The 24,999-nt window shown below is 48.5% G+C and overlaps 1 protein-coding gene across 1 annotated transcript in view; it reads left to right on the top strand.

The window, feature by feature from the left end:
- The window catches only part of ACADL (acyl-CoA dehydrogenase long chain), an 888,967-nt gene that overhangs the window by 675,573 nt on the left and 188,395 nt on the right, over positions 1–24,999 (top strand). The window lies entirely within an intron of this gene.

Genomic DNA, 24,999 nt, shown 5'->3' with positions numbered 1-24,999 from the left:
GGATGTTAAAATTTAATATATTACTATCCTTTTCCAAATATCAATGCAACAGACAAAAGAGCTTTGTATGGAGTTCCTATCGAGCAATGGCTGGTAGATCTGGAAGCTGTACTGGTGCCTACATTGCACATTGATTGATGGGGACGTGAAATAATAGTTGTCTTCTTTCATATCCCTACAACTGGATAGCTACGATCTACCTGCATATTAAATGCAATTTGGTGTACGCGTTGGACAAGATCCGGTGGTGTGGGAGGACTCCCCAACCCATAACTACTTGTAGACTTTGAGGCATGGAGCTTGAAGAGTCCATTACACATCTACTAATTGAATGCGAAGCACTTGATGAGATGCGGGCTAATACCTTGCAGGCTTCTGGCCCCTTATCTGATACAGTGACTAGTCCCACCTGTGGTTTAGATATCTTGATGGGATGATGTAAATAATCACTTTACAAAAATGTGGACGAATATAGAAGAAACATTGCAGGATTTGCACAATTGAGAGGGAAAATCTATACAGTGGAGCCTTAGCAGCTTATAATTTAAAATGATTGCTGCTTTAATGTTGTATTAATTGTATGCAGGAAATTATTTTATGTCGGTCCGTTTGTACAAGATGGGAAAGGTTTTAATTTGCTCAGTGATGCTTGTACTGTTATGACTTTATTATTTTTGTGACTTTTTTAAATTGATTTTATATACTGTTGATGATTGTTTTTAGTACTGTGTAAAATTGGAAATTATGTGATGATGTATAACAAGCCCTACATTGATGTATTCTACTATATACAAATCTTTCCAAAAATAAATGTCCTGTGCCAAAGCCAACTTCTCACGAGAAAGTTGAGCATGGCTCTCTCTGTTTCTGGAGCTTCTGTTTTGGTATCAGTTGATTGTAATTTGTTACCATTGCTTTTGACTGAAGCTGAAAAACAAAGGAAAAGAGAAATTACAATATTCTTCGATACCAAAGAAATACAACAAACATCAGAAGTCAACCAGTACTGGTTGTGGTTTTTGCTCCCAGAAAATCTGATCTCATTGATCTAATCTCACATTCTGAAGACTTTGATCCAAAGCATCTTTTCATTGATTGATTATTTGTATAGCGCATATACACAATGTGTTTCAAAGCGCTTCAAGGCGGGAATGAACATGGGAGAATACAATTTCATTCTTACAAGTCCTTGAAACAGTTCAGAATGTGAAAAATAACTATCAAATCATAACAGATAGTACAAGTGCATGGAACAATGAGGCAGAGGAGAGGGAGGAAGGAGGGAAACAAAACTAGCATTAACATTACTATGCCTGACAATTGTTGCAGTGCCAGAGTGACAATACGAAGGGGAAGGAGGAGGGGTGAGGGGAGAAGAGAGAAGGGGTGAGGAGAGGAACAAAAGTGACTATCCATTGAAGGATCGACAACTGTTCAAGATAATGCTGGAGCAGGAGGGGGAGGAGAAAATATAAGGGAAAAGGGGAGGACAGACAAGCTATTAGATGTTCGAGGTGTAGGGGTGAACAAGGGGCGAAAGACGGCTGCAAAGACAGGCGGCTACAAGTTATTATGCCAGACGGCAATTGGGGTACTGCCGGAAAATGACCGACGGAGGGAAAAGAAGGGAGGATAGGGTGGTGGAGGGGGGGCATAGGGCGTAAAGGCAGGAAGGGGGTTGGCAAGAGAACAATCACAGGGGGCAAAGGGACATAAGAGGGAGCAGTAAGAGTGGGTGGGACTAGGTAATGGGAGGGGGAGACATGGGGACACTGGCGAGGGAAGACAGAGACATGAAGACACTGGTGGGGGGCAGGGAAAACGGGACATTTACAGGGGTCAGGGGGGTCAAGGGAACACTGGCAGGGGGGCAAGGGAGACAAGACACTGGCAGGGGCTGGGGGGGTCAAGGGGACCCTGGCGAGGGGCAGGGGCGACAAGGGGACCCTGGCAAGGGGCAGGGGAGACATGATGACACTGGCAGGGACAGGGGAGACAAGGGGACAATGGCGCAGTGGAGACGAGAAGACACTGGCGGGGGGCAAGGGAGACAAGGGGACACTTGTGAGGTGCAGGGGACACAAGCGGTACTGGCGGGGGGAAGGGAAGACAAGGGGACACTGGAGGGGGGCAGGGGAGACGAGAAGTCACTGGTGGGGGGAGAGAGGGCACACTCACGGGACCTAGGGAAGAGGTGGCTAGAGACGAACCGTGGTGGACAGGGGTAGACCGGGCCTTTGTTACAGGCCTTCACTACAAAGACCGGCTACCGCCTCCCGGTTCAGGTGATTCGCTCAAGTAGCCTAGTCAACTACAGGGAGGGGGATGGGCCCAGGCCAACAAGGTGAAACCAGGCAGCAAAAGGTTCAGCCATGTTGCAGGGCTAGAAACAAAATGCCTGACCAGTGGAAAAGAATGTAAATGAAGTCAAAGTCACAAAATGCAGGCATGGAATAGCGTTGCAGCAGATGTCGGCTTCAATAGGATTTATATCAAAATAAAGATGCTCACAACAAAATGTGACCCGCACTGGCCTTACCCCACGAGGAGCCCAGGAAAAAGATGTCCGGCCTTGAGGGAGGGGTGCAGGAGCGCCGTGAAGGAAGGATGCTCCCGGTGCTGGGGAGAGGGGAGAAGGAAGGAAGCATACTTTCACTGAGGGCCTCGTTCCGGCCCTTCGCTACAAGGAATGGCTCCCGCCTCCCAGTTCAGGTGATTGGCTCAAGTAGCCTAGCCAACCACAGGGAGGGGAGTCGGCCCAGGCCAACAAGGTGAAACCAGGCAGCAAAACGTTGTTTCACGCTCCTCGCAGAGGGTCTACTCATTTTCTCTTTTCAGTTTTCTCTTGTAAAGCCAGTGGTTTCCTTTAATCCCAAGGCTTAATAATCTTCTGCACCATTCTTAACTGATGTCATGGATTGGTGTTTTAAACAGGACTTCAGATCCTGTATAAATCCTTCCAACTACTGATACTTCCACATTTCAGATGGGATCAGATAAAAGAAAGCCTCTTCCTTCTGAGCCTTTGTATGTGGGCAAGACTAAAACTTACACTGTATTGGACAGTATGTTGCTAGAGCACTTTCTAAGTACTTACACATACAATAAGGAAGATGACTATTCCAGCAGAGTAACAGGATCGGCCAGCTCCACAAGAACCTCTTGTGGAAGGAATTCCTCCTTCAGATCAGCCTCAATCCAAATAAACAGATCTCTCTAAAGTCATTGCTACTGGTGACACTGATGAGAGGCTGCCCCTTTGTCTACTGAAAAGCTTTCTTAATGAGATATTAAGTCTTTTCAAGCCTTGGGCCTTCCTCCGTTGGCGTAACTGGAAGCAGCTGGGGCATTTGCAAAGCTTCCCAAACTCACGCTACACCCCTTCTTTCACTCTCTGCTGTTGGTCGCATAAAGACTGACTGCAGGATTACCTACAGGGTAAAAGCTTTTAGCGCCACAGCTTGTCTGTTATCAATGTATGCTCTGTTACACATGCTATTGCACCTCACCTCCCTCCAGATCCTGACCAATTACTTTGACCAATGTATTACCAACTGATTGTAACCACACTGGATTCTACAAGTGTGGCTAAGAACATGCACTTTGGCTGGCACCACAAATTGACTTTTGTGTCCTTAAAATAATTTAGAGGACTCAATATTGTGCTCTATATAGTCTCATCATGTAACTGTGTAACTGCATGTCACTGGCTACTGCAATAGGGCTTAGTTCTTCCTGGAGAAGAGACTTTACCTCCTCTAAACCTCAGCACTATCTCTCCCCTGCTTCGTTCCCTCTACACTTTGAAGCACTTTGCTTTGTATGTAGCTCATTGCAAAACTTCAGTAAAGAAATAATAGTAGATGAGGTGGACGGTTCGTCCTAGAATTTCTAGATTTGGTTGCTTGGTTTGTTGAACTGTCTTGTCTTAACATAGACTGTTCTCAGAAATCTATTCTTCTTCCTTCTAAAGGTTGCTCTGCTTCCCACTTCAAAAAATGACCAAAGAGATAGATAACTCATGATGACGCCGTAGACTGTTGTACTTTAGGCTTGCGATCCATGAATGACCGCTTTGTAGACTGCTTGCTCATAGACTGTTCATCAGAATGCGCTGCCGTCAATGAGCGACAAGGCTTTTCGGGTGTGTTCTGTCTTTTTTCCCCACTGTGATTGCACATTCTTAATCTGTCCTGTCCTTGCTTTTGGGAAGAATGTAAACGTGTCCTTTTCACTGAAGAAGACTCATTTTCTGAGGAGAATGCTTTTCAGGGGGTCCTGCCATGTGTAGAGGATGGGGCTGTCCTGAGCCCTGGTGGACTATTCCCCTGGAGAGGGACCTTTTATTTTTTTCTAATAATAATAGCAACCTCCTGTGCCTGCCTTGGAGGATTTTTTGTGTGAAAGTTTGCCATATGTCAAAAATCTCACCCTCTCGGGGAGCAGCCAATAAATGCATTATAGGTATGGATCCCTGAGGAAAATGTTTTCCTTCCGTAATCTTTAAAGATACTTTTTATGCCTTCAGTCCCCCCCTCCCCACCACCACCTTCAGCCATGACCACAAGGAGGTGAACAGAATCAATGTTTCATGATCCCAGAAGACAAAAAAGCAGCTACAAAAATTGTCAGCCGAAACTGTCAAGTATTGGCAGAACTCATCGGTGTTAGGACGCCGTAATTATCCGGCTTCCACGGCTTCCACGAGGCGTAATATTTATGGATCTCATACTTGCCAACGAACGGTGGTTACGGCCCCTTTAAGACCTTGCCTGCCGGGAGCTTGGAGGTTGGCATGGAGACGATGGCGTCCTCTCACGGCATTCAGTTTTCACTGTGCACGCTGAAGGACGTATTGTGCTCATGTGATTCCTATTTAAGCCACGCCTGTACGTTATGCCGGCGCTTCTGAATCCTGTATTCTAGCGGCTTGCATTTCCTCGTATCCAGGTTTTTTCCTTGTCTTCTCTGCCTTGTTTTTCCCATGTTCCTAGACCTCGGACTGCCACCGGACCTGCCTTGCTTACTCCCTTGTACTTTTACTGCCAGCCTTGCTCTTTGACCTCGGACCGCCACCGGACCTGCCTTGCTTACTCCTTTGTACTTTCGCTGCCAGCCCTGCTGTTCAACCTCGGACCGCCACCGGATCTGCCTTGCTTACTCCTTGTACTTTTTGCTGCCAGTCCTGCTCTTCGACCTCGGACCGCCACCGGACCTGCCTTGCTTACTCCTTGTACTTTTTGCTGCCAGTCCTGCTCTTCGACCTCGGACCGCCACCGGACCTGCCTTGCTTTGCCAGCCTGTTTTTGTACCGTTTCCCGCTTGCGGTTCCTACTCCTGCATTGGAACTTTGCACCACTTGTACACGGACTAGAGACTGCCTTAATGTACCTTTAGGCGTCCTCGTGCCGTTGGGGTAGGCGTTGCTCTTTGGACATCTGCTTGGATCCACCTCCTGTTTCCTGTTTTGCCTTCACTTCTGGTTGATTCCTTGACATTTCGTATTTTGGTTTGCCACGAACACTTCCACATTACTTCTTCTCCTTCCTGGGGATTTTCTGACACTCTGAAGAACTGCACAGGTTAGTGTTTGGTTTCTCTCTTGATGTTTGAATTTCTGCATAGAATTGCACCATTGTGATTGTTGCTCTTCTTGCAGTTGTCTGGGGGTCTTGCCTGTACACCTTGAGAAGATGTCTCGTCCCAGTATCCTGTCCCATGCGGTTCTGGGTTCATCGTTGGCATTCCATCTTTCCGCCAATCAATTGTTCTAGTTGTTCATTGTATCAACTAGTTTGGTAGATTGGCGAGAAGAATTCCTCGGCTACACTACGAGGGCAAGAGCGCTACTGACAGAAACAGCAGGCAAAAGTAAACCAAGAATGTGGCTAAAAGTTGTCAATTGCCTGGAATAAATAGAACAAATCTTCGAAAAAAAAGCTCAGCTAGTTGAGGATTCCCTAGTGACTAGACTGTGGCGAAGAATCTGAAGATGGCTGCCCTGGGTGGAGTCAAGGCCCTGCCCACCTCATTGGCTGGAGCAGAAAAGAACCAACAAGAGGTGGATAGGCTACAACCTAGAGCCTCCCAATCGTCTATATGTTCAGGTTTATTGCTGGGGTTTTTGTCCTTATATATACCAGGGAATTCCTAGTCTGGCGACTGGGTATTTTCAGGTATGTGAACATATGAAAGATTCAATGCTGGAGAAGTGGAGATATCTTACATCTATTCCCAGCCTAAAGTTTTGCAAGCATAGTGAGTGATCAGCTCCACATTAACCTCTTTTAGTTTTTTCTTCTCAACAATTTTAACTAATCGCAGTAAAGCAGGTGCTACTATAGTTCTTTCTAAATGTGTGGTCTGAACTGGGATGCTACATACCAAAACGATAAATATTGATTTTGAGTTACTGAATCGTCTCTCTCCCATTATTGCAGAGCCTTGCCCACTTTATTAACTGGTGTTACAAGTCTTTCCCAAATGATTCTGGCTGTTTTACCTGACAAAATAACCTGTAAGAAAGCACTTTTAATATTTGCTAAAAGGAGGAAGTTGGAGGACATCTGTAAGTCACATATGGAGATCATTTGGAAGGCGTTTGGTATGGAGTCTGGCCAAGTTTGTGGTATCATAAAAATCTAAGAACATTGCCTTCACTGACTGAGCAGTGGCAGGTGATTTCCGAATGAGAGGAAGGGAATAATTGGGAACTTCACAGATCCCACAGATCTTCACAGAGCTAAATTATGTGGCATTATCTAATATTTAGTATTATGCAGTTGTTTAGCAATAGTGTGAGAGCAGGATTATCCATATTTGGTGTTACTTTAATGTTGGTATTTTGGTACCCCCACGCATTTCAAGTCACCTTATCCCCTCCCCTCCAGTTCCCCTTTTCATTACCTCCTTGAACCCCCTTTCTGCCTTTGCCATTTCGCCTTATTTTTCCTCCATCCCTCCAATGTATTATTGGTGGGTTAGATGTTGAGGTGTTGATTATAGTGCAATATTGTATCCTGGAAAACCCGTACACATGGTGCGAGCTTGGGTGTTGATCGAAGTATTGCATTTTTTTAAATTGCACAATGAGATACTTTAAAATGCTTCATGTTTAGGCCTACTCACATTGTAGAAAGAATGGTGAATCCAACTTGTGAGGTGGAGGCGCTTGGCATTATGCCAAATTAGTGCTTTTTCCAAAAGATATTTGCCTGCATATCTAACATATTCATCCACAACTGTGAAACTAAATAATCTTGCACACCTGCAGGTTTGCTGTTGCTTTGTTAGAAGGCCATCAACAATCCACAAGCAAACGTGGTAACACTCATCGCAGCCTTCCAATATAAATGTAAACCGCCTAACGTTTTGTTCCTGGCTCCGTTTCTGTCTTGCCCAGTAAACAACCAAGGGATCATCATCCAGTGGGGACATTATTATGTACGTAGTAGAGGATGAAAGATGATTGCCATAAAGTAGTATAAATCGACTGAGGGCCATATACATGTATGAGTTTGCTGGTTGATATATGCAGTGTAATGTTGAAAGCGGCAGTGAGATGAAGTGCTTAGCAGGCGGGAAGGTTGATTATTAGAGACCACGTCCATGGGTGCTTGATTCATTGTGTCCATGTAAAATCAAGGTGACTCAGGGCCTACCCTTTTCTGGTTATCATGGCTGATTAATATGCCCACATGCAAAACCTCAAATCAAAATTCTGCCCTTAGACATCCAAAGAAGCTTGACTCTTTTTGCACTTCATCTCGCAAAGCCCCCCTGTGGGAGGCATGGTCCGCTGCTATGTGGTTCAGTGGCAAGGCTTCAATTCGGACAACTGGTTGCTGAATGTGGAAACCAGCACCAGAATCTCCACCTCAAATTGCGAATCCTTCCCGCCTGAATAAACTTTGGATGGAAGTGAACAATCTGCTAAAAAAGACGGTTATAGAACAGTGCCATCCCTGCAAAGAGGAAAAGGGTTCTATTCCCCATATTTTCTGGTACAAAAGGAAAGCAGGGACTGGCGCCCGATTTTAGACTCAAGATTTTGTTTTTTGCCCTTTATATAAATTTTTACGCAGTAGGACACATCTACCAGCATTACACATAATGCACTTTAGGCAATGTGGCCCTGCCCCTGATGTTCCCAACTATGCCCAAAACTCCAGTTGTGTGTTGGTCTGTGGAAACATTTTTAATAAATGCTTTTAAAATCATGCTATGGATCGAAAATTACATTAAACTATTTATGGTCTAGGAAGCTGATGTTTGCTGATTTCTGAATTCCCACTTCTGCTGATGAATTTGTTTTTATGCTTTAGTTGCTTGGAATGAATATGCTTGTATTTTATCTAAGTACTGCTTTTATGCATTTTCTTTAACGAAATAAAGCTGAATTGAGATAAGCTATGTTCAACACAGAACTCCTCCCGATTATTCAACGCACTTGTTAGCCCGAAAAAAGTCTGCGCTATTTCCAAACAAGGATTAGCTTTTTGGGCCTCCAGCTGTATCTCACACTGCCACAAGCTAAAAGGTTGTGCAATGACACTGGTGACAGCTCATTCACCGGTGGCAAAGTCATCACACCCACTTTCCAAACTGGCATATCCCTGAACAACATCTGTAGACCAGCCACGTAGAGTTTGCTACACAGCTTCACTAGGCGCTACTACCTAGATGTCCACATCAAAGCAGAGTCAACAGTTAGCCAAGCAGTGCCCCAGTGTCTCGTTTCATAAGGTAGGAGTGACCTCTTTAACTTGGTATTCTATTCAAGCTTGTGAATCTATGAGAGAGCTGTTAAGATGGATTTCTAGAATCTTTCCTGATGGACAGATTTTAGGAGGTCACCCTAGTTATGAACGGGAAGCTCACAGGGGTTAGCCAGCACCCCGTCAAGGCACGTGGATGAGCAGTAAAGGCTTAGTCTCAGGAGAGAGTGAGTAGGGTCCGGGACCCCTCATTGAGTCCACACAGCATGGCACACAATTCAATTTAGACAGTCCTGTATAAAAGTAGTTATTATAGGCCTTCTGAACACACTGGAAATGAATCTAACAGGTAATATTATTGCACAACACTCTGATAGAATTATATACAATCATCATATATGTCGAATTATGGACAACTACTGGTTTCACAGTTGCCCCACACCTAGACTTTCTGGCACCAAAGATGTGGAATTGGACTAGACAGGCCCACCCCATCCTGGGCCACACGCAGACAAAGGCATCACTAGCCGGCAAAAACTGCAGCCTTCCTGGGCAAGTGCATGACCATCTGGCAAGGCAGGAAGAAGGCCAAAAAACAATATGGCCAAAGAAGCAAATGCAAATCTATTGGCACAGCCATTTTAGGGCACCAGCCACGTTTTAGTAGCCATCCGTGGTAAACGCGAATCTGCACTCAAAAAGGAATGCACAAAACGGTAAAAATGTAACTGCTGCCACCAGCTTGTCTTGAGGCACATCTAAAAGTAACCAAAGATCCCATGTTTAAAAATCTAGGGTGATACAAAAGCATCCCCATTGCACTGCACTGTGAGGTGCTGTGTGCAATGGTAAAAAGTACAAAAATTAAAGAGGGAGACATAGTTTCCCAGCACTGATAGTCTGAAGGACTGATTAGTGTCCCATAACCATGATCAAAAGGGAAGTGAAGCTGAAGGCTTTACTTCCCTAAAAAGAATTTCTGGACGGGATAAAAACAGAGCAGTAAGAATGGGGTTGCATAGGAAACTATGGAGGGATAGCTGGCAAAAGTAAAATCTTTCCTACCAAGAGCCAATGCTGGAGAAGAAATAGTTGCTTACATGTATGTAAATGTAGTTCTCCAGCATTGGTATCTTTCACAGACTCACATGCCCTCACCCAAATCCCCTGTGAGACTGTTCCAACAGTACCCCCTGTAACTAGAGTATTGGTTTGAATCTTATGATGGCTGCCCTGGGTGAAGCAAAGGCCATGTCCACCTCATTGGCAGGAGCAGAAACAAACCAAAGGGAGGTGGATAGGCTACCACCTAGAGCCCCTCTAAGGTCTAAATGTGCAATTGTAATGCTGTGGTTTTTGCCCTTGTATATACTGGGGGATTTCCAGTCTGCAGACTGGGAATATTCAATTATGTGAATCTATAAAAGATACCAATGCTGGAGAACTACAGTTACAGGAATGCAGCTATGTATTCTCCCTATAACAAATGTGATGGGGTGGTAACTGTTAAAATGGATTTCTAGATTCTGGCCTATTGGACAGATTTTGGGAGGCCACCCTATTTATGGTGAAAGGGGGAGCTCTGAGAGTTTAGCCAAAATCCAATTAAGGTAACAATGGAGGGGGGGCGTGGCTTGGATGGCCACGTAGGAGGCTGTGCCTTCACGGAGCTCCGCAGATCCGGCATCGATCCTGGGAAGAAGGGGCGCACGCAGTGACCAGCCGGCGCTGCAAACCCACACATCCGTGCATGAAGGTTGTGGCGACATTCGCCGAAAGTTTGGTGCGTGGGGAGTGCTTCGGACTCGAGTTACCCTCGCCGCAGTGCAGCGGGTCCAGAACCGAAGACGCAGACAAAATGGCGGCCAGCACAAAGAAGACGACGCGAGCGGTGGTCTTGGGCCTGAAATTATTGAGACCCCAATAATGAACTTTTCGCTTGCCGCCCGAAGCGTGTTCGAAGAGCGGAGCGGGAGCGGACACTGTGGGGGCTGTGGACAAGACAGACTCCAGCGAGGGACAGCACGGTGAGACCGTGCCCAATTGTCGCAACAAGATGTCTGCCAAAGCGGGGCGACCCCGGGCCAAGCAGCCCACGATGGAGGCCTACACCAAGTCTCCCCCGAGCGCCCCTGCGGTCGCGGGGGACCCACCGGGCACAATCCAGGAGGTGCTGTCAGCAATCGCTGATTTGAAGGTGGCCTGCGAAACGAAGCTAGGCCTGGCCATGAAGGAGCTACAAGTGGGCCTGGACCTCAAGATCGGAGCGGTCCAGGAAGAGGTGAACCTGCTGCGACAAGATGTGCGTACGATCGCAGAGCGCACGGGGGCACTGGAAAAGGAGCTGATCCCGAACGCGGAGGCGTGCGCTTCACATGCTAAGGAGCTGCATGCCCTGATTCAGCGAGTCGGCAACTTGGAGGATAGAGCAGAGCAAGCAGAAGGGCGCGCCAGACGCAGCAACATTCGTATAGTGGGTGTCCCAGAAGGAATTGAGGGCCCGAATCCCACGGAATATGTTGAAACAATGCTTTTGCAGGAGATAACTGGCGGGGTGCTGACCCAGGGGTTTGTGGTAGAAAGGGCGCATAGGGCCCTGACCAGGAGGCCGGCCCCGGGGCCCCCCCCACGGCCGCTGATCGCGAAGATCTTGAATTATCGTGACCGCGAGAGGATTCTTGAATTTTTTCGGAAAGGAGGAACTATTGAAAGGGGGTCGGCGAATATAACGGCGTACCCGGATTATACGCTCCTGGTGCAGCGGAATCGAATGAACTTCGGAGCGGTAAAGAGGAGGCTCAGGGAAGTAGGCCTCCGCTACATGTTGCTTTACCCCGCCAGGCTGAAGGTATTTTACAAGAACAAATCCTTGTTCTTCGAGACTCCTACAGAGGCGATGGACTGGCTAGACTTGCAGGCCCAACCTCAAGAACCGGATGCCCAGATGGAAGAGGCTGAGGATAAGTAAAACGTGACGAGAGCACCCTAAGTGCCATAGTTATGACATTGGGACTGGAATATAGGATGCTGTTGTGCTGGTGGGACGGAAGCCAAGGTATTTGCCGGCGGGTCCCGTCGGGCGCGCCTCTCCTGACATAGACGATAGGGCTCCCGTGAGGCGCTCTCTGACCCCAATAGTAGTTTGTTTAGTTAGGTCACCGTTAGATTGGTGACGCCCTACAGGGTCCGGGTCCTCAAATACGGAACAGGTCCAGAAGTGGGTAGGCCTGAGATCCAGGGATGGAGCTGGGCAATTGTTGGGGGTTGGTAGGAAGGGGGGGAGGGTGGGAATTGTGTGCTGTGGGGTGGATGGGGGGATGGGATAAGGGGTTTCCGTTTGTAACTTTTTGGTAAAGAGCCGGAAAACTAATTAGCAACGGGAGCATCGGGAGTAGGGTTGGGATGGGGACGGCCAGAACGGATGGCGTCGGGTAACCTCAAAGTTGTGACCTGGAACGTACGGGGCCTCAACAGCTACCTGAAACGGAATAAAGTAATGCTGTACTTAGAGAATGTGTATAGATATAGCCCTGCTGCAGGAGACACACCTTACTAGCGAGAAGCAGGAGATGGTTAAGAAGAAATGGAAGGGCACGGTGGTGCGGGCTGCGTACTCTGCATATGCTAGAGGGGTCATCACGTGGGTGGCGCCGCACGTGCCGTTCCGAGTGCTTAGCCACACGGCAGACTCTGAGGGCAGGATGGTGGTGGTGACGGGCCTCTTGGAGAACAGGGAAGTGCACATTGTGAACGTGTATGCCCCCAACAACGATACGGCAGCTTACTTTAGGACTCTTTATGGTACAATGGGGCCCCTGGCAGGGAGTACGGTAGTGTGGGGGGGGACTTCAATTGCACCCTGAATCCTAGGATGGATAGATCAATGGACAGGGCGGGAAAAACGTCGCCGGCGGCCAGAGCGCTAGGAACATTATTGAGGGACCTAAACCTAGTGGATGTATGGAGGAGAATGCACCCAGAGGATAGGCAATATTCTCACTACGCAGCGCCACATAACTTGCACACCAGGCTCGACTACGTATTTGTGACGGCCGAGATATTGGGGGACATAGTGGGGGCGGAATATAGGGCCCGAGTATTATCTGATCACTCGCCCCTGATAGTGGAATGGAAACACCAGCCCCCAAGACCGCGGATCCCGACATGGAGGCTTAGGACCGAGGCGCTACAGGATGAGGGGTTTCGGGAAGGCCTACGGGATTCCATTGAGGAATACTTTGATATAAATACGGGCAGTGTACGCTCGATGGGCACTCTGTGGGAAGCGTTTAAGGTGGTGGTGCGCGGGGTGGCCATTTCTAAGGCTAAAGGGTTCCAGGGGGGTGTAGAAAAAGAACTCCAAGCAGCGGAAAAGTGAGCTAGAAGACCTCACGCGGTGTGAAAACACCGCTCATGGCAATAGAACTAGGATAAAAGACTTGCAGACTACCTGCAGTGAACTCTGGGACAGGCTGTGCAGACTTAATCACAGGAGATATACTGAGAGGATACATGCAGGTGGCGACAAGCCAGGCAGACTGCTGGCCTGGCTATATAAGTGTGAGACTCCCCGCTCGGTGATTAGTGAGGTCAAGGGCGATGGAGGTTGCATGTGTAGCACCCAAGTGGAGGTAAACATGCAGTTCCACAAGTTCTATAGGCACTTGTACGAGGACACTGGGGAGGACATGGGACAAGTTATACGCGATACATTGGAGGACATAGAGTTGCCCACCCTAGATGACCTAGAGCGTGCAGGGTTAGACGCACCTATCACCTCTGATGAGCTGGAGGTAGTGATCCAGAATCTGCCCACATGTAAGGCGCCTGGCACAGACGGATTGCCTGGCGAGTTCTACAAAACATATAAGCAGGAGCTAATCCAACCACTGCTAGCTACTTTTAATGAGGCCTACGAGCAGGGTGAACTCCCGTCGTCCCTCCGCGAGGCCGTGATCGTCCCACTCCTGAAACCAGGGAAGCCAGCCGACGAGTGCGGGTCTTACAGACCACTGTCCATGCTCAACCAGGACAGCAAAATACTCACGGCGGTGCTGGCCAACAGGTTGAAGAGGGTGATTGGGAAGCTGATACACCCAGACCAGACAGGTTACGTCCCGGGTAGAAACATTACAGATAACCACAGAAGGCTACACCATGTTATTGATCAGACTGAAAGGGAATCGGGTGAGCTAACCATAGTGTCACTGGACGCAGTCAAGGCCTTTGACTCGGTAAGATGGCCCTGGCTGAAAGAGGTCTTGAAGGTATTCGGAATGGGACCGGGATACCTCAGGTGGGTCCAGCTGCTCTACAGCGCCCCGCTGGCGAGAGTTAAAACTGGGGCCATAATCTCTGACGCCTGGCAACTTAGTAGAGGGACCAGACAGGGGTGCCCCTGGTCGCCTATGCTATACATACTAGCATTAGAACCGTTGGCGGTGTGTCTGCGTCACCAATACGGGGAGGTGGGCATAAGAACGAATAGCGGCACACACCTGATATCACTATATGCGGACGACATGTTGCTCTACCTGCGCTATCCAGAGGAAAACCTGCAGTATGTGTTAGAGGTAATGGAGCGATATGCCACCCTTTCCGGCATATCGGTGAACCTCGGAAAGTCCAGTCTCTTTCCTCTGGGCAGATACAGGAACGTCCCGTCGCAGAGGTTGCCTGTCCTACTGATACCATGGCAGACAGAAACGTTCAGGTACCTGGGATTAAACATCTATCATAAAATAGAAGCAGAACACAAACACAATACGGAAAGAGCGCTTGAAGGGATTAAAAACAGCATGGTTTTTTGGGCCAAACTGCCCCTGACCATGATGGGGAGAGCGGCCTTGCTCAAGATGGTGGTCCTGCCTAGACTTTTGCACTTTTTTGTGAACATCCCGTTTTTGATACCAAAAAGCCTTTTCGTTAAACTACACAGCATGTGCAGGGGTTTTCTATCGGGAAGCTCCAGGAATAGGGTGGCCCTGTGGAAGCTCCAGAACCCGTACGACAAAGGTGGCATAGGCCTGCCAAATTTTGAGCTCTACTACCTCGCGGGCAGCTGTTGTATGTGGCTAGGTGGCTCTCAGTGGAAGACTCGGCAGAGGTGCGACTTCTACATGGAGATTCGGCCCCGTACTTCCTGCAAGAGGTGGTGTGGTTGCGCAGGGATCAAATGGTGGGCAGGGGACGGCTGTTGAGACTGGGCTGGGAGATCTGGCAAAGGACTTGGAAGATGATGGGTGACCGAGAACCATACTCTCGGCAGGCCCCGCTGGTGGTCCTGTGCGGGGATGACCCTCAGCTATTCGAATCAGTTCGAAGATACTGGGAGCAGGTGGGCCTGGCCACCCTCAGGGATATATGGCAGGGTGGTGAGGCGCTGGACTTCCAGAGGTTACAGGAGGAGGCGGGGGTGCATGAAGGCCAATATATTACTTATGCCAGGCTTATTAATAAGACTAGGGAAAGATGGCCCGAGACAGTGCTTGCGAAGGACCCTGAGACCTCCCTAGAAACCATGTATGATGTTTCAGAGGGCGGGCACGAAATCTCGAGAATATATGAACTCTTACAAGAGAGGGTGGGGAAGGAGTTGTCCCGACTAAGACAGGAATGGGAGGAGGAGGTGGGAGGACCTATGCTGGATGGGCAATGGGAATGGGCACAGAGATACCATAAAAAGGTGTCTCGCAATGCTAGATTTCAACAGCTTCAGCTGTATGTTACCCACAGGGCCTACCTGACCCCGGAGAAGATTGCAAGGTTCGGGGGCCCAGCCACACAGCAATGCCCTAGGTGTGGGGAGGTGGACGCGGGGCTGCTGCATATGTTCTGGGCCTGCCCGGAAGTGCGCAAGTTCTGGAACGAGGCCAAAACGAGGCTGGCTGGCGGGGGAGTGGCGCTGGATGTAGAATCGGCTTGGTCATGTATGCTAGGGCTCTTTCCCAGGCCCAGGCACTCCAAACACATAAGTAAAATGAAGGACCTGGCCTATGTTCTGGCCAAGCGCAGGATCGCAATGGGCTGGAAGGCGGCCCGCCGACCCAGGGTGGAACTGTGGTGGGCAGACCTCTTAAAGTGGGCGGAAGCCGAATCTGTTGTCTGGTTTGAGGCGGTCACCAGGGGGGGCGAAGAGGAAGTGGGGCCCCTGTTGGCCTGGCGGCAATTGGTGTCCTCCATAGCTAATTCCTGCCAGAGTAACAACGAAACAGAAGACTTGGGAAATGACTTCTTAGACACTGCTCTGCCCGAGAATGCTCCAGCAGTTGACATGGAAGATTCGGCTTTAGTTGAAGGGGGGGGGCGAGTTGGGGAGTTCCAATGGACACTAAATGACACATGATGCGTTTTGTATATTGAAACAGTTGAAATGTATGTTTGGTTTTAAAAAAAAAAAAATTTGAATAAAAATATTTTAAAAAAAAAAAAGGTAACAATGGAGAGCAGTCAAGGCTTGGTCTCAGAGAGTGTGAGTGGAGTCAAGGGCCCTCGATGAGCCCATACAGTATAGCACACAATATTTCAATTTATAGTCGGTTATAAAAATTATTTATTTAAGGCCTTTAGAACACACTGAAAAATGAAACTAGCAGACAGTACTATTACCTAACACTATGATACAAATATATCCAATCACCATTAGGTTCAGTTTATTGACATCAGAAAACTTAATTGAGCAGTGCAGGTAAGTTAGATGTAGTAAATGATGGGAACCAATCGCAAGACCAATATCCTAACTTGAGAAGTCAAAAACCTAAGGCGAATGGTGCTTTGTGCCCAAAATTCACAGAATCCAAGACAATGTTTCTCACCAGAAAGTCTTTTCTTTAGAAATGATACAACAGGCATGTGGTGGTGATTGATTAGTTTCAAAACTAATTACAAGAGCTACAACAATTTACAAAAGGAAAGGTAAGGGTTTGCCTTTCTTCCAGACCCAATGCAAGCCCAGGGATAGGATATCAGACCCAGGTTCAACGACCAAAAGTGAGTGAAATGGAGATAGGAGGCAAAGGGACTTGTTCCCAATGTTATCCTATGGAGGACAGGGGGGTACAGGCGCACGGATGCTTACTTCCCCTGATTTGTTTTCCCAGATGTCTTTGTGGATCGTCTGGGGGACGCTGGGGGCTCAATCTTCCGCCCTTTCTCCCTGTGAGAGGTGCCCAGGAGTTGCAGGTTTGAGGATTCTTCCAGTCGGATGATCATGCACGATACAACCGGTTTTGGTGAAGAAATGCAAAATCCAACAATGTAGGTCTCTTTTGGACACTTCACTGGATGGAGGAAGGAAGGTTCCAGTTTTTCAGGCGACTGGCGTCCTTCCAGGTGCAGTCACAGCAGCTGCTCCAGGAAAGGTTCCCTTGAAGGTGGGCATCTAGAATTCGTGGAGAATTCGACTTGTGTCACAAGCTGACGACCAACAAAGTTCCCGACTTGATCGCAGAACGGTGATGCTTCTGGGGAGGAAGCCATGAGAGAGCTGTTCAGCCCTCTGGGCGGTCCAGGGACACTTCCAAAGGCTCTGTAGGATTGGATCCTCGAATGTCTCAAAACTAGTTGGTTCCACTAGTCCAAGGGCTTAAGCACCGCTTAGGGTCTTCTGAGATAAGGCAGAGGAGTAGGGATTCACTGGGCCAGGCACTGGAGGGGATACTGAGTCACTTCAGGAGTCGTCTCCACATCTTTAACAATCTGCTTGTCTTCGAGGGATTCTTGGCTCCAATGTAGCAAGAATAGCTGCAGAATGTATCCAAAATTGGAGCTCGAAGTAAGTCCAAGCCCACCAATGGTAAGGATATGCACCATTCAAACAACAAGTAGTTGTCCAATCAGGGAAAACTACTGGTTTCACATCTGCCTCATAAGAAGACCTTCTGACACCAAGGATGTCGTCTGGGACAAGACAATCCTAGCCCCCTTCCTGGGACACACACACACACCTTCTAGCCTGTGAAATCCACAGCTTTGCCGGTCAAGTGCATGAACTTAGAAGGATTTTCCTGACCTTGCAGGGCTGGAAGAAGGGCAAACTACAAAATGGCCAAAGAACAAGCGAAAATCTCGTCGCACGACCATTTTAGGGCACTAGTTACGTATAGTATCCATACACAGTAAATGTGAATGTGCACAGCACAAATAATGCAAACAACTGTAAAAATGTAACTGCTGCCACCAGTTTGTCTTTAGGCACATTTAAAAGTAACCAAAAATCTTCTGTGTAAAAAGCTAGGGTGATGCAAAAGTATCCCTGTGCTATGTGAAACATAAAAATACAAGAATTCCAAAGGGAAACAATGTTTCCCAGTAATGATAGTCTGAAGGAATGATCGGTTTCCCCATAACATGTGAGCAAAAGGGAAGTGAAGCTCAAGGCTTTACTTCCCTTCAAAAAGTTAGTACAGCATCAAAAACAGAGCAAAAAGTATAGGGTTCTGTAGGAACCTATGGGGGGAAAGTTGCAAAACGAAATGCTTTCCTAACAGTAACTAACCGCCAAAAAGAGTTATCTACAACCCATGATTAAATTGGACATATAAATGTTTGGGGAGGTACTCCTGTATGATCAATTCCTTTCATTTAACAAATTTAAAGCAAGGGAGACGTCTCCCCTTTTAAAGGTATTTCTATATTTTAGGCTGCACAATATTCTTAAAAATAATTTCTGAACATTTCCTGTTCAACCCAGTACTTTTCAGTTGTTACATGAGATCATTATGATGAAGGGAAGCTGGTTTTGAATATGCATAAGAAAGTTATTAATGAAAGGCTCCCGGCCGATGGCAGGATGGTAAGTAGAGCGAAATGGGAGTTTAAGGTTGCAAAATTGATGATCCGATGAGCAATGGCTACATATGTGCACAAACGAAAAAACATCTCCTTTAATACAACCCACAAGCTAATAATCTTAAATTGATACATCAGTTTTATTTCTCACCATCTAAGCTACATGACAATATTTCCAGAGGTGGCCAATGAATGCAGAAGATGGTGTAAGGAGCATGGAGAATGTTTTCTTTTGGCCTAGGAGTTCCCCGGATATTCGAATTCTGGTGATATTCTTTTAGTGCAGCAAGCAATATATTGAAAGAGACCATTGAACCTGAACCATTGACAGAATGGAGTTATACCAAGAATGCACCCAATCAGGTGTGCAGGTTTGCCGGATTATTATTCGTTTTACTATGAAGATGCATAACCAAAACATGAGGGATCGGCCTGCTACCTACTGTGAAGAATTGGATACAGGGTGTAGCATATTGCTGTGACATGGAGGAAGAATACACTAGGGGGATTGCATAGAGGGCGCTAGAGGGCCGACCAAGATGGCCGCTCCCCTGTAAACTCCCGGCTACCTCCCGTATGAATCCTGTTTAATTGCGGCAATCCTGTGGCGAAACCACTAAATCCGTAAGAAATACTCTATCCTAGCGCAGCACCTCATCCCTGCCGAAAATCCGGAGAGAATCGGACTCGCCTTCCGCGAGAAATCTGCGTAGTGCGGCCCGCATAACCACGAACTGCGTGGGGTCTGGAAACTACGGCCCGCCTGGCCAAAATCCTTCGGAGACATACAGGAGCCGCCCGCGAGACCTGCTGCGGATGCCACCAGTAGAAAGCGACGTGGAGGGAGTCGCTCGAACCAGGGCGCCGCCTCGCCGGCCCTGAAGAACGGCTTCACGGCCCACAGCCAGCAGTAGGACAGTGGCGGAGCGAACTCCCCGCAGGTGAGAGGCGGAAGGCGTGCGGAGGCTCACAGAAGGTACGCCTACAAGTTAGGGTCGCTCTGTGGCGCCTCCGCCATCTTGGCCCATAGCGAATCCCCCGCACGGCTGGGTCTCGGCCCCTCGCGCAGCACAAAGCGGCTAAATCTGAACCCTCACTGCGCCTTTGCTACACCCGAAAATCGGACACTCCGACACCGCCGCCAAGTTCAGGATGGGGAAGCTGGACAAGTCACAGAAAAGACTCAATTTTGATGCAGGCCCAGCACCTAAAATGCCCAGGCCGGAACACTGCCCAGAATCCCGGAATAATCAATCGGAAGTAGAGCTGCAGCAACAAACGGACATCAGGGAAATCCTGATGGAACTAAAAGCTGGGACAGGCGGCCTGGACAGCAAGATAGACTCGCTCTCGTCCAAGGTGGACCTGTTGCAGCAGCGTCTCGACAAACACAGCGACAGGATCGACTCCATCGAACAGAGAGTGTCAGATCAGGACGATAGCACATCAGCACTTACTTCCCGTGTCTCCGCGCTTGAGGGGCAAATGAAAGCCGTACTCGCCAAAAACGAGGACTTGGAAGGCCGCTCCAGACGAAATAACATTAGGATAGTCGGAGTCAGAGAAAGACAACTACTAGTCCGAATGGAATAACACATCGAAAAACTATGTACGGAACTATTCGGTCCCGCAGTTCTGTCGCAAATATTCGTAGTGGAAAGAGCCTACAGAATACCTGCAACAAGACCTGCTCTGAGAGCCCCTGCCTGCCCGATCATTGCCAAGCTCTTAAGCTACCAGGACAGGGACACCATCCTCAGAATGGCAAGAGAAAAGGGCAAACTACACTTCGACGGGGACGACATCCAGTTTTACCTGGACTTTCGACGTCAGTCCAAGCCCAAAGGAGATCGTTCACCCATGTGAAACACAGACTGCGCGCCAACCAAATCACGTACTCTATGCTCTTCCCGGCGAGGCATCACATTCAACTGGAGGGAAATACCCACTTCTTCAACTGCCCAGACGAAGCCACATTGTACCTTGACCGGCAGGGATGTAAATCCGCAAACCAAATGCCGGAGCCACAAACAGAGAAAGAGCGGGGAGAGTCCCGCCGTGATAAACACCCGCGACACTGATCCAAAGCAAGATGGTATCAAGCCATCAGGACAATCTTTGCAAACGGGAGGTTGGGGACTAAGCCTCGTAAGGCCACCTGCGCCCCGTGCACAGCACGCCTTGTGTTCTAGTTAGGGGGGTCCCAAACGGGCAAGTTGGGGGTTGTCCAGGCAAAGGAAATTGTTTTATTGTTGTTGTTCGAAACGCGCACCATGAGCCATCGCCTAACCGCGTGCCTCATCCAGAGCCCCGCCGCCGCCCCTCACAAGCCCTCCTGCCTGACGCAGCTCCCATGCAATCCAGCCGACCCAAGTACCGGGACACCGCCGAGGGGTGGCCCTCTGGTCTCTCCGCAAACGGGTGCCATATAAAACATCACCGTTACATTCAAAGTAGCAACCTGGAACATTAGAGGGGGCAACATCCCGGCCAAGACACGCAAGATCCTGCAATTACTCAGATGTCACAAGATCGAGGTGACAATGATTCAGGAAACCCACCTTTAACTGCAAAACGAGCACCTGTGGGCCCGCAGCTGGGGATGCCATTGCTACTTCTCTTCATATTCATCCTACGCCAGGGGAGTCGCAATTCTTCTTCACACTTCGCTGGGGTTTTCGCTTGATCCAAACAGAAAGAGATAACGAAGGAAGGGCTCTTCTGGTTTGGGGCATGGTGGAGGGAGAGGAGGTGGTTTTCATCAACTCTTACGCCCCCAACACAGACGGTGCAAACAACTTTGACTGGGTGCTGTCCCGCCTCACGCAAGTGCGAAACTCTACCATAATCTGGGGAGGCGACCTGAATACTCATCTCAACCCACTGAAAGATAAATCATAGCTAACAACCGCACACCCGTCCAAAGCCAGCCTACAAGTGCAGGAGATCTGCAAAGCATTTGACCTATCGGACATATGGAGGATCTAGAACTGGGAAGCCAGAGACTACACATACCACTCAAGTGTACATAATACGAACTCCCGCATCGATTATCTGCTAGTCTCCGCTCACAGCAACTGGCAATGGGGCACATGCCAAATACTCCCCAAAACCTTCTCAGACCACGCCACGGTAATACTAGATTGCCGCTTGCCGACTACCAGACCACGACCTCCCCATTGGCGTTTTAAACCCAGATCTCTTGCTGATCAAATATTCGCCACCGAGCTAAGTGAGGAAATCAACACCTTTCTTGACATTAACCAGGGCACAGTCAACTCCGCCGGAGTGCTATGGGAATCTCTCAAATGCTATGTAAGAGGCGTCTGTCTAGCCAAAGAAAACAGAATCCTGAAACTTATCAGACGCGAGCTAGGGACCAGCGAAACACACCTGAAGGAACTGGAAAAGCAGCAAGCCGCTCACAACTCAGACCACATCCAGGCGATGTTGAAAAAAGAACTTCTGAACTTCAGAAAACTAGCTGAACGGGAGATAAAATTTCTGGGCCACAATCATAGAATCAGACAATATGGCGCAGGCCAGAAGCCTGGAGCCCTTCTTGCTCGTCTTATAGCTGCAGACAGGAGGCCAACAAGGGTGGATAGCATCCGGACACCGCAGGGAAATATGCTGCACAAAGAAGAAGACATAGTCGAGGTATTCAGGGCATTCTACCAAGATCTATACAGCGCCGGGGGCCCGGCGGATTCCGGCACTCTCGGGTCGACTCGCTCGGCATATATCAACCTCCAGCACGGCACCAAGCAGGGATGCCCACTATCCGCCATGATATTCGACCTTGTGATGGAGCCCTTAGCAGCGGGCCTCAGGGAACGCCAAATCCAGAGAGGGCTTAAAATAGGACCTCACCGTCTAATAATATCCCTCTATGCCGACGACATAGTCCTGTTCATGCAAAACCCCAGCAAAACCCTTAACCAGATTATGCGAGAAATAATTAAGTTTGGGCTGGTATCAGGGCTGAAAATCAATCAATCTAAATCAATCATTTTTCCCTTAAACACAAAGGCCAGAATAGTTCAAGACGATTTTAACTTCCATTGGGAGAAAGCCCACGTCCGATACCTAGGAATAAAAGTGTCCCTGAACCACCACGACATATTCAAAGACAACTACGAAAGCACACTGAAATCATTTAGAGATAAGGTGAACAGGTGGGAATCTCTACCACTCACCCTCTGGGGAAGAGCCTCACTGGTAAAAATGGTAATCCTCCCCAAACTCCTGTACCTTTTCTCCAACATCCCCATCCTTTTGTCCCGGCGCTTCCTGGGTAAGCTGAGAAGCCTAGTTCTGGACCTCATTTGGTCTGGCAAATCCGCAAGGGTGGCATACTCATCACTCGTACTTCCCATCACTAAGGGTGGCCTAGCTCTACCCGACTTAGAACGGTACTACTGGGCAGCACAAGCCCAGTTTCTCAGTCACTGGTATAAGCCCCAATTCGTAAGACCGCACATACAGGTCGAACGGGCACTAGCCTCACCCAACCTGCTAAGGGCCGTGATTATCAGCGAACAGGCTGTGCCACACACAACGCTGAACATAGTGCAATCCACTTACACAATATGGCGGAAACTGGCCCAAAAGTACAAGATTCAGCTTAGATACTCTCCTCTTCTACCTGCGAAATTCATTCCCGGGATCCCACTCACCGCTGAGAAAGTGTATCTGATCTGGGCGGACAAGTGCAAAATAAATAAACTTGGTGACCTCTTCATACAAGACACCTTCATAACACCCCATCAGGCGAAGGAGAAGGGTAGCACCTCCTCCCTTGATATCTTTTTGTACTTCAAAGTGCGGTACACCCTGCAGGCCCTCATCCCATCGTTCCCACAACAACCTCCCACCTGGCAGCTGCTGCACGGAGCCATTCAGGCACAAGGGGAGGGCAAACTGGTCTCATCTATCTATAAAGCCCTGCTCATGGACACTCTGCCCTCGAACACCAAATTGAAAGCAAGATGGGAATCCACGCTTCAAACCCCCATCCTAGATGAAGACTGGAACTATATCTTACAACAGACTCAAAAAGTGGCACTCAACTCCCGCTTCAAACATATCCACTTTAACTTTCTGCACCAAACCTACTATACCTCTAAAAAGAGAAATAGACATCACCCCGGGTCAAATGCATCCTGCGACAGGTGTGGGTCCCCCGATGCTGACTTCTTGCACCTAGCGTGGAGCTGCCCAACGGTGTCTAAATTCTGGTCAGATGTGCTCGACGAAACTGACGCAATAATTGGCGAGAGTGGGGGAGACTCCCCACTAGTGGCACTCCTTGGCCTAACGAGACCCCTGTCCTCACATGTTAGAAAACTGGCAAGCATGCTATTGGTTCTGGCACGTAGAAGAGTGGCCATGGCGTGGGGATGCGGCACCTCCCCCCAACTCTTGCGAACTGGAGGAGAGACATTACATACTGCCAAGAAACAATTAGAATTTATAAAGACACTACCCCACCACGCAAGACCCCCAGATATATGGGGCCCATACATCTCGCACCTCCTCTCCAGCGCAGCACCAACCGAGACTCCTGAAGGACAGCCATGCTGCTGTGTGATTGACAGCCTAGGGCTGTGAATGAATGGGATCTTGCATAAAAAGTGAGGTTTTTGGGACTAAGAGCAGAGTCGACCACTGGAGGACAACATCCAAAGCAGAAGATTAGACAAGAATCCAGCACCACCCTCCTGGACCGCAAAGTGCCCGGTGAAGCCCTGCAGCTCTGCTGACACCATTTTCGAATTGACAGGGAAGACCCGTACAGGATGACTTCCTCCCTTATGCTGATGGGACTAACTAGCTTAAAGACAAAACTCTATTTTGGCTCAACCCCTGACTTGCTGCAACTTTCCAAGGTTGCAGAATCCCAATACCCGGGGTACCTCAACCACCTGTGAGTGCCATTGTCTTCCGAAGTGCGAAACCGGCCAAAATGTTGTGGGCATCCAGAGGACCATACAGAACGTCCAAACCAGAGTGGTCCCCGCAATGTAGAGAAGATGCCGAAGTGCGCTGCTGCAAGCCGCCCACAAATACCAGCGATCTTCAGAGAAGTGTTGGGGCACTGGGGCGCTTAGTATCATTGCCGGCTCCCATAATTTAGTTGCAGGGAGACCGAGAGCCACAGGACTTAAGAAGGGGGTGGCTACCAGAAGTAAATCAAAGCCTGAATACAACCCATGTGGCGAACTACAAAAAGGGCGCAATTTCCCTTTTATGGTAAGTCGAATTTGGAAAACTATGGAACCTTTACCCACGTTGCCAACAGCCAAGAGGCTGTTTGAAAGAAGTGGAAAGGCAAGACAGGGAAGTTTATAACCTGCATTGCCAAAAGCCAAGAGGCTGTTTGAAAGAAATGAAAGGCCAAAACAGGGAAGTATGTCACCTTAAGGCCAAGACAGAGAATTTTGTTTTTGTAACCTTCAGCCAAGAGGCTGTTTGAAAAAAAGTGGAAGAA

The sequence above is a fragment of the Ambystoma mexicanum genome, chromosome 9 (genome assembly GCF_040938575.1).
Source record: "Ambystoma mexicanum isolate Mex_15411 chromosome 9, UKY_AmexF1_1, whole genome shotgun sequence".
In the NCBI taxonomy this organism is placed as follows: domain Eukaryota; kingdom Metazoa; phylum Chordata; class Amphibia; order Caudata; family Ambystomatidae; genus Ambystoma; species Ambystoma mexicanum.
Note: the sequence above shows the minus strand (reverse complement) of the source record. Positions and strands in the feature narration are given on the sequence as shown.